The sequence below is a fragment of the Mesocricetus auratus genome, unplaced genomic scaffold (genome assembly GCF_017639785.1).
Source record: "Mesocricetus auratus isolate SY011 unplaced genomic scaffold, BCM_Maur_2.0 Super-Scaffold_4256, whole genome shotgun sequence".
Taxonomy (NCBI): Eukaryota; Metazoa; Chordata; class Mammalia; order Rodentia; family Cricetidae; genus Mesocricetus; species Mesocricetus auratus.
Window position 1 is genome coordinate 36649143 of NW_024429182.1, and position 8930 is coordinate 36658072.

Consider the following 8930-nt stretch of genomic DNA (forward strand, 5'->3'; position numbering starts at 1 on the left):
TCACACTTGCTTAAACTCTTGGTTGTTTCCACATTTATTTCAGTCATAAAGTACCTGGATATTATGCCCATCTCGTTGGAGTACCATAAAATATTGATATATTTAATACCTCTTACAAACCAGGGACAACTTTACTGGAAGAAAATATGGCTTCGTGCTCGCTATAAAATATAACAGTACAGTCAGGGGCATGTTTCCTCCAAAATAAGGAGCTATGAAATTAAGTGCTTAGCAATTTCATATTTTTGTCAGTACGCGTTTGCTTCAGATGTGCATCTTTTTGTCATCTTATGAAAGGCACTGATGGGGCCAGGGAAGAAGGCTCAGGTGGTAAAGTGCACAAGAGTAAGGCTTGAGGTCCCATCCACAGCATCCTCATGAAAGCTAAGTACCATTGTACAGCGGCAGATGTCTGTGATCTCAGTGTTGAGAAAGAGACAGGCAGATCCCTTGAGCTCATTGACCAGCCAGCCTAGCCAAATAGATGACCTCAGAATTCTCTGCAAGACATGGTTGGAAAAAACAAAAACAAAAACGATGAGAAACCATAGAAGACCCTGGATAATGACCTCTGGTCTTCACCTGTGTGTATACCCTGTGTAAACCTGCGCAGATCCAGATGGACATGTGTATATACCACACATATGCATGAGTAAAGAAGAAAACAAATGCTACTAAACGCCAGTAGCATAAGGCATATATCCAGGATGAAAATGTAAAAACCATTAGAATTTTAATAGCTGTTTTTCTTCTTTTAATAGTTTATAGAGAAACAAAGAAAAATAGACTACCATTGATCATATTTGACAGAATACTTGGCGGGGGAGGGCAGATTTTCTCCCAAGTGCCATGGTGTTACCTCTCAATATAGTCCCTGAGCTCCGATAGTAGGAGTTCAGTGTCAGTTAAATCCCTTGCTGGTTCCTCTTCCAAACATCATCAAATATTATAGCTGATGGACATATTAGGTATCTTTCTAATTATCCCATTCCAACATTTCAAAGTGATCAAAATGATTTTGTTTTAAAAATAGTTTCCTGTTCATTTTTAAAGTCCAATGACTTCTATTGACTTGAAACTAAGACTCAGAAATAGTTTTAATGGTAAATAGTATATGGGAAATTTTGACAGACCTTCATCTCCTCTGCAAGCCAAGATCTCTCTCTCTCTCTCTCTCTCTCTCTCTCTCTCTCTCTCTCTCTCTCTCTCTCTCTCTCTCTCTCTCGTCGTGTGTGTGTGTCTGTGTGTGTCTCTCTCTCTCCCTTCCTCTCTCTCTGTCTCTCTCTCCCTCCCCCTCTCTCTGTGTCTCTGTGTCTCTCTCCCTTCTCTGTCTCTGTCTCTGTCTGTCTCTGTCTCTGTCTGTCTGTCTGTCTCTCTCTCCTTTCTCTCCCTGTGAGTTTGTCCCTGTCTCTCTGCCCATCTCTCCCTGCATCCCCCCATCTCTTTTTTTCATTGTGACAGTTACTATTGGTTGTCATCTTATTGACTCTGGAATCACCGTGAAGATAAATCTGAAAACAAGTCTGTGAGGGATAACCTAGAGTCTCGGCGTCTGGGCATGCGTGTGAGGAATTCTCCTGATTAGCTTGATTGGAGTGAGAAAATTGCTGTCAGTGAGAGTGGCGTCATTCCTGGGCAGGACCTGGAACTGTAGTCCTGGAGAAAGGGAGCTGGCTGAGTGCTGGTGCCTGTCACTCTCTGTCTCTTGGCTGTGGGTCCAATGTGACCAGCTGTCCCCTGCTACCTGCCCTCTCCATCGTGAGAGACTGCCACTGTGAGTGGAAATAAACTCTCCCTGTAGTTGATTTTTTTGGGGGGCATTTTCCTGCTGTTGGGCAGCAGGAAATGTAAGACATTTGCACATTCATTTTTCTCGGGTTCTCCTTTACACTGTCATCAGGACAAACAATAGCAGTCACCAGCCAGACAATGCTTAGTGTTTCCAGTAGGTTTTCCTGTAAAAAAGACAGCAACCATTTAGATCTTCAGTCCACAACTTCATCTCCTACCACATGCCAGATACTGTGGTAGGAATCCGAAGGCCCAGCTCTGTCTTGAAGGACTTCTCTGTCTAAAGAAAGTCAGGTAAACCTGACAATTTTACCAAAGGAGATATAACCAAATATGGTGTTTTGGTTATAGATATAATTTGCTTGTTTTGCTAAATGCAGGTATTTAGGGCATTAAAATAACTATTTTATGGAAATAAAATATCTAGTAATGCAACTCCCTGTAGAGTTAATTTTATCCCCCCCCCCTTTTATTTGAGACAGGGTTTCTCCATGTATCTTTGGCTTTCCTGGAACTTGCTTTGTAGACCAGGCTGGCTCTGAACTCACAGACATTTGCCTGCCTCTGCATCCTGAGTGCTGGGATTAAAGGCATGTGCCACCACCATCCAGCTAATTTTATTCTTTAAAGGGAATTTTATTTAAAATATTTTGAAAAGAAAGCATGGTCGTTTATATTTAACCATTTCCACTTAACCAGAAGGCATGGGGGCTTCTTCTAGGTGAGATGTGCATTTGGAAACACTGTAAGTAAATACATGTGTCCACTTCAGGAAAGAGATAAATGTCGCCTTCTGGAAGGATGGAACTCTTAAAAAGACAGAACTTGGCAACTCTCATATTTCTTATAAAACAGAAAACTGACTTTGGAAAAGTACATTTGTTGCCATAAGCAGTTAGGACACATACATATGCATACACACACAATACATAAATACACACATATACACAATACACATACACAACACATACATACAATACACTCACACACGTGCATATATGCATTTGACACAGACACACAACATACACAATACAAATATGCAACACACAACATATACATACAAACATGCACAACACTCTCATGGACACGTAGACACACCACACACACACACACACACACACACACACACATAGAGTTTCTACTTCTATTTCTCAGAATTTATCTCTCATCTACCAGCTATCTCCAACTCCCATCTTCTTATTAAGACTGTCCATGAAGATGCTTCTGGGTTAGGTCCACTTTGTTGTGGATTGAATTTCCAAAGCACATTTTCATTTTAGGCCCCATGCATCCAAGCACCGCAATCTCCACTGCAAACAGGTAGAGAGGTGCAGAAGCTGATACGGAATTGAGACACCTTCTGAGAGTGCTGACTGATTTCCAGCCACTTGGAACAATGTCTGATAGGTTAAGGAGCTGCATGTCATGAGATCAGGGAAGTGACGTTCTATCTATCCTTGCCCTTTGGGAATGATTCTCATCCTCATGGTGCTGTGAACCAACTGATTGAGGAAATAGAATTGAAATGAGCTGTGTAGCACAAATCTCAAACCTGTGAAGCAGGGAGGCTTTTCTAAGAGGAAGGACTGTGTTGTTAGCATGTTTCTCAAGAAGTAGCAGGTATGCATTTTACTTTTCTGTGCACAGAACAAAGGGTAACCCCTTGTGATTCTTGCAGTACCTTACTTTTAAACAGTAGTGAGACATTTTTCTCTATGGACACTTTATGGTCGATGTTTTTATAGAGTAATAAATCAAATTTTCTGCCTGAGATTCTCCCATGGATTATTGATTCCATAAGAAACCAGCAATTGTTACATGCTAGAAAATCTTTGTAAATAATATGCAGATTCTAGATATCAACTAAATAGTCTGGGTTTTGGCTTTTAAGTTTGTGATGCTTTTATGACTTTTTGTGAGAAGAGAAATAAAAATGTGGAATTTCTCACACTTAACAGCATGCCTCTGCAAGAAAGATTCTGAGGATTCAGCAAGGCTGTATTATGTATTTTCTAACTGTTGGTATAACGACGAATATAGTATATTGCACGATAAAACATTTCATTTGGCCTAAGCTTTTATTTTCTTTTTCCTTTTAATTTGAAGAGGAATAAAATCCAGTTTTGTGGCTCATCAAAACTACTTTAGGACCAGTGAGATGCTGAGGGGTTAGAGGTACTTGTTGTGCAAACCAGATAACCCAAGGTAGATCCCTAGAAGCCACAGTGGAAGGAGAGAATGGATCCTGAAAGTCCTCTGACCTCTACATGTATGACATGGCATGTACACACACACACACACACACACACTCATATACACACCACACTAATAATAAGAAATACAAAAAATTAAAAAGTATGGTGAATCCTGAACATTAATTTCCAGGTGAGTTATGGAGAAATTCACAGAATGGAGTCTTTATAGGCACAATATGGAACCTCATTAGCAGTCCTTAGATTATGAGACACAGGCTCATTTCTTTCCTCCATGTTAAAGTAAGTGAAACACAGGAGGCTCTTTCACATATGCAATATAACAGGAAGTGGACTGCAGCAAATGTGTACATTAGAGACTCTGTGGGAACTCCGGCCATCCATCATGTTCTCTCAAGCCAAAATGCTGTTTTCTGTGTTGAATGTTTTCCTGTAAATCTATACCCTGGCTGGAAATGAAGATTCTTGCTCATTTCTTCGTATGAATTGAAACATCTTATTTGTATTCACTGTGCCTTTGAAAGAGTTCTATAGTTTAGATTGATTTCACCAACCTGCATTATATACAGCATTCTCAGGTCACAATTCTGGTCACCTGTCCTGATGAATTCACTGATTAAAAGCATTGAGACATGAACATTATTAATTAAAAAAGGACAAGGTAAAGAATGGTAGATAATGTTCACATAGGCTTGGGAAAGATGCTGAATTATTAGCCATGTTAAGATATCTTCAAAACTGAGGGTTCATTTTAAAAACAAAGTAGGGAAGAATTTTACATGCAATGCAGAGATGTTCAGTTCCAATTCCAGGACAGCAACACTTTGGTTCTCTAGTAGAAGAGTGTTCACACACACACACACACACACACGAGAGAGAGAGAGACAGACAGACAGACAGACAGACAGAAAGAAGAAAGAAAGAAAGAAAGATATGGCTTAGGGGTTTGGGGAACTTAACTGCTCTTGTGCAGGACCTGGCTTTGGTCCCAACACCCACATAGTAATTCATAACTGCCTTTGTAACTGTAGTTACAGGGGATATAGTGCTTTCTTCTGACCTCCTCAGGCTCCATCACATGTATGATGCCCAAAATTGTGTGCACACATGTGCACGCACACCACACACACACACACACACACACACACACACACACACACACACACACACACACACATTTTTAAATGGCTACGGGTATGTAAGATCTCTCCTTACAGCTATCATCTGGTTCCAGAGCAGAGGTAAATAGATTCCAGACACAGTAGGTATATAGCTGAATATAGTACACCATACATATACATATGGCATTTCAACTTGGTAAGAAATAGGTGGATTCCTGAATATATGGTAATAGGGTACCTAATTAGCCATTTGAGATAAGGCTAGGTAGATCTCTCTCTTAGCCCTCACAACTAAATATGGTCAAGGAGCTTCAAACAATAAGCCAATTATGGTGACTTAAGTATGTAATCTTAGCACTACGGAGGCAAGGCTAGAGGGTTGTGAGGTTGAGGACCCTTGAGGCTATGCAAAAACACCTTTGTAGGTAGAGTTTTCCTGTGTCCTGGCAATCAGCCCTGTTCTACCAGATAGCTCCCAAATATCCACACAGAGGCTTACTATTAATCTTAAATGCTTGGGTGATAGCTTATGTGTAGAGAGAAGCCTTTTCCTTGCCAGCGGCTTGGTTTTTCCCCACCAGTCACCTGTGCTCCGCCATGTTGTAGTCCCCAAAAAACACACAGGACGCTATATTAATTATGAAGCTGTTAGCCTTGCTTGTTTCTTACTGGCTAGCTCTGACTTAAGTATTTATCCCATAATTGTTAATCTAAGTATTTCTCTTACCAGAGAAGTTTCTGGGTTTCTTATCCCTATGGTGGTTATATCTTGACTCCCCGTGTTTCTCCTACCCAGAGTCCTCCTGGACTCTTAGTCCCACCTATCTTGCTTCCCTATTGGCCAACAGTGCTTTATTGACATATACACAGGACTTCCACATCACTTATGCTTGTCACTAACTAGTTCTTACATTTTAAATTAACCCATATATCTTTTCTAAGTTCTACCACATGGCTCATTGCTTGTTACCTCATTTTCCACATGTCCTGTTTCCTTTGTGTCTGGCTTACAACTCCTCTGACTATGTCCTTCTTCCCAGCATTCTCTCTGCCCCTTAAATCCAGTCTAGCTATTGGCCAATCAGCTTTTTATTAACAATGAGAACAACAAGTTTTCACAGTGTGCAGAAGGATTATTCTATATTATTTCCCCCCTTTTGTCTAAATAAAAAGAAACTTTAACATAGTAACAAAAACAGTTATCAAATAAGAATCACAGTTACAATATCCAGTCCATTTGTATTTGGCAAAATTAGAGAAAGTACTCTATTATTTATCTTATCTTCGTGAGTCTAAAGTTTTATACCTAATTTACCTTTTGTCACGACTATGGAACACTTTAAGTTTAATTATTTACTCTTTAATGCCATCAAAGACCCCAGAAGGGTGAAATGTTACCTAATGACTGGGCTGCCTGGACAGTCACTCTAGATTCTTATGTAATATTGGGGCATCAAATTTGGTCTACAGACCTGGTATATCTGATAGACATTTCTGAGAAGCAGGGAATTTTGAAGACCTATCCTACTTTGTTTTGGCAAAGGTTGGCAGTTGGTTGTTTTGTTTTGTTTTCATCCTGTTTGTCCAGTTTGGACAGGATACTGTCAGCAATTGAGGCAAGGGCAGTTTCTTTTGCCATAAAGAAAACAAACTCCATACAGAGTTTCTTTAATATACATCATCCTCTTTTGAAACATATTGGTGCTGTAGGAGCAGATCTTTCTCACTGTCATTAAAGCCTTATTTTACTAAAACATTTTAAATGTCATATTCTTTATGTTTGAAGTGTTTGAAAACCATCTATCTATCTCTCTCTCTCTCTCTCTCTCTATATATATATATATATATATCTACCTATCTAAATATATCAGCTAAGACCTTGAAAGCATACCTAACATGACTGTAAATTTGACTATTATAGGTAACTATTAATCTGTATTTCTTAATTACACATTATATCTTTGAATGAACAGCATAAACACAATAATCCAAATAAGAGTAAAAGCATACATGCAGCATAACGAAATTAACGTTAAATTCATATCAATGAACCAAAATCCATACCAATTTAAAATGTTTTGAGCTTAATAGTTGTTTTTTTAATTAAAGTTGATTCAATAATTTACTTTTTTATCTCATCATTTCTATATTATATCCCACCTTTTTCCTTTAGAAAAAGATCTTTGATAATTTAACTCTTTTGTTTAGATTTTTTTCTGACTATGACCAATAACAACTTGTAACCAATGCACCTTAAATGATAATGAACATTCATAAACCATCTTTGGGAATGTGGTGTCATTCTCATTCTTTAGAAGACTTCCTGTTGTCTGTGGGTGTTGGTATCTTTGGGAGAAACCTGAGAAAATTCAGGATAATGGTTAAGTCTTGACTGGAGTAGTCTGTGGTGCTGAATCATCTCAGCCAGCAGCCATGAAACTGTTTTGGATGCAGAATTCTGAGGAGACTGTAACAGAGGCATTCTAAGATGCTGGGTCATCTTGGTGTTTGGTCCCCTTGTTATGAAAATACATAAACTATTAAAGGTAACATATAATTACAAGTATGGAATGTGTGGTGTGCACAAATCAATTTAAATGATTTTTCGTTTTATGTTTGAGTAGGTAAAATATATATTACATGTCTTGTAGGTTTTTTTAAAGGATTATTTCTTTATGTTTGTAGCCAGGATTTTTAGAGGGTCTTCCTTGATCAAACCTGATCCATATTAATCTGGAAAGGGTCCACAGTCTCTCATTTCCTGTGGCAATAAAAGCATAATCTTTCCTCCAATGCAACCCATTTTTTACTTCCCTGTTGAAGTCAAGACATTTTAAAAATAGATACATTCAGTTAATCTAGTAGTTTCCACAATCCAATGTCTCTTAGCAGTTATTGGCCATTTATTACCAGTCAAAAAATTTAAAGATCACACAATAACAAACAGGATCTAGACTCTGTGTGTATTTCCCATTTTTAGGTGGCTTTTTTCTTTTATATTACTTTTTAATATAAAATACTCCCTTTTTAAAGGACTTTGTTTTAAAACTACATATATTAATGACTATCTATATCCTTTTTCTTTTCTCTCCCAACTCTTTGCACATTTTTAAACACACTGTAACACATTTAGAATTTTTATCTGTCTGAATCTGTTTTTACTGAGTATCAGTAACCTTTTCTGTCTTCATGAGCAAAAACCCCAAACCCACCATGGAGCACACTGGTAGGGCTCACATTGGCAGCTGAAGCCCATAGGCAGCTTCTGGGAAACACCTCTCTATACCTCAGCCCATGGAAGAGACTGTGGTAACTAACCCACCATGTGACTTAGCTCACAGAGTGCTGACAGCTCCTAGGACGTGCACTCTGTACTGCAGCAGCATGAGAGACATGAGACTAGGAAGCTGCATTTGGCTCTCTTTGTGTGTTTAGAACCCTTTTCAGGCTTTCTCGGATATTATGTGGATGTAGGTGCACCACATTGGAATGCCATTTGAAATTGGACTATTCCCAAAAAACCACATGGAAACTTCTTGTTAATTATACATGCTTGTCTGATAGTTCAGGCTCTTACAACTTAAATTAACTCATATTTCCTTTCTATGTTCTACCATGTGGCTCATAGCTTGTCACCTCATTTTCTACATATCCTGCTTCCTCTGCCTCTGGCTTGACATTCCTCTGACTCTGCCCTTATTCCCAGCATTCTGTCTGCCCCCAAAATCCTGGCTAGCTATTGGCCAATCAGCTTTTTATTAACGATAAGAGCAACACATTTTCATAGTGCACAGGAGGATTATTC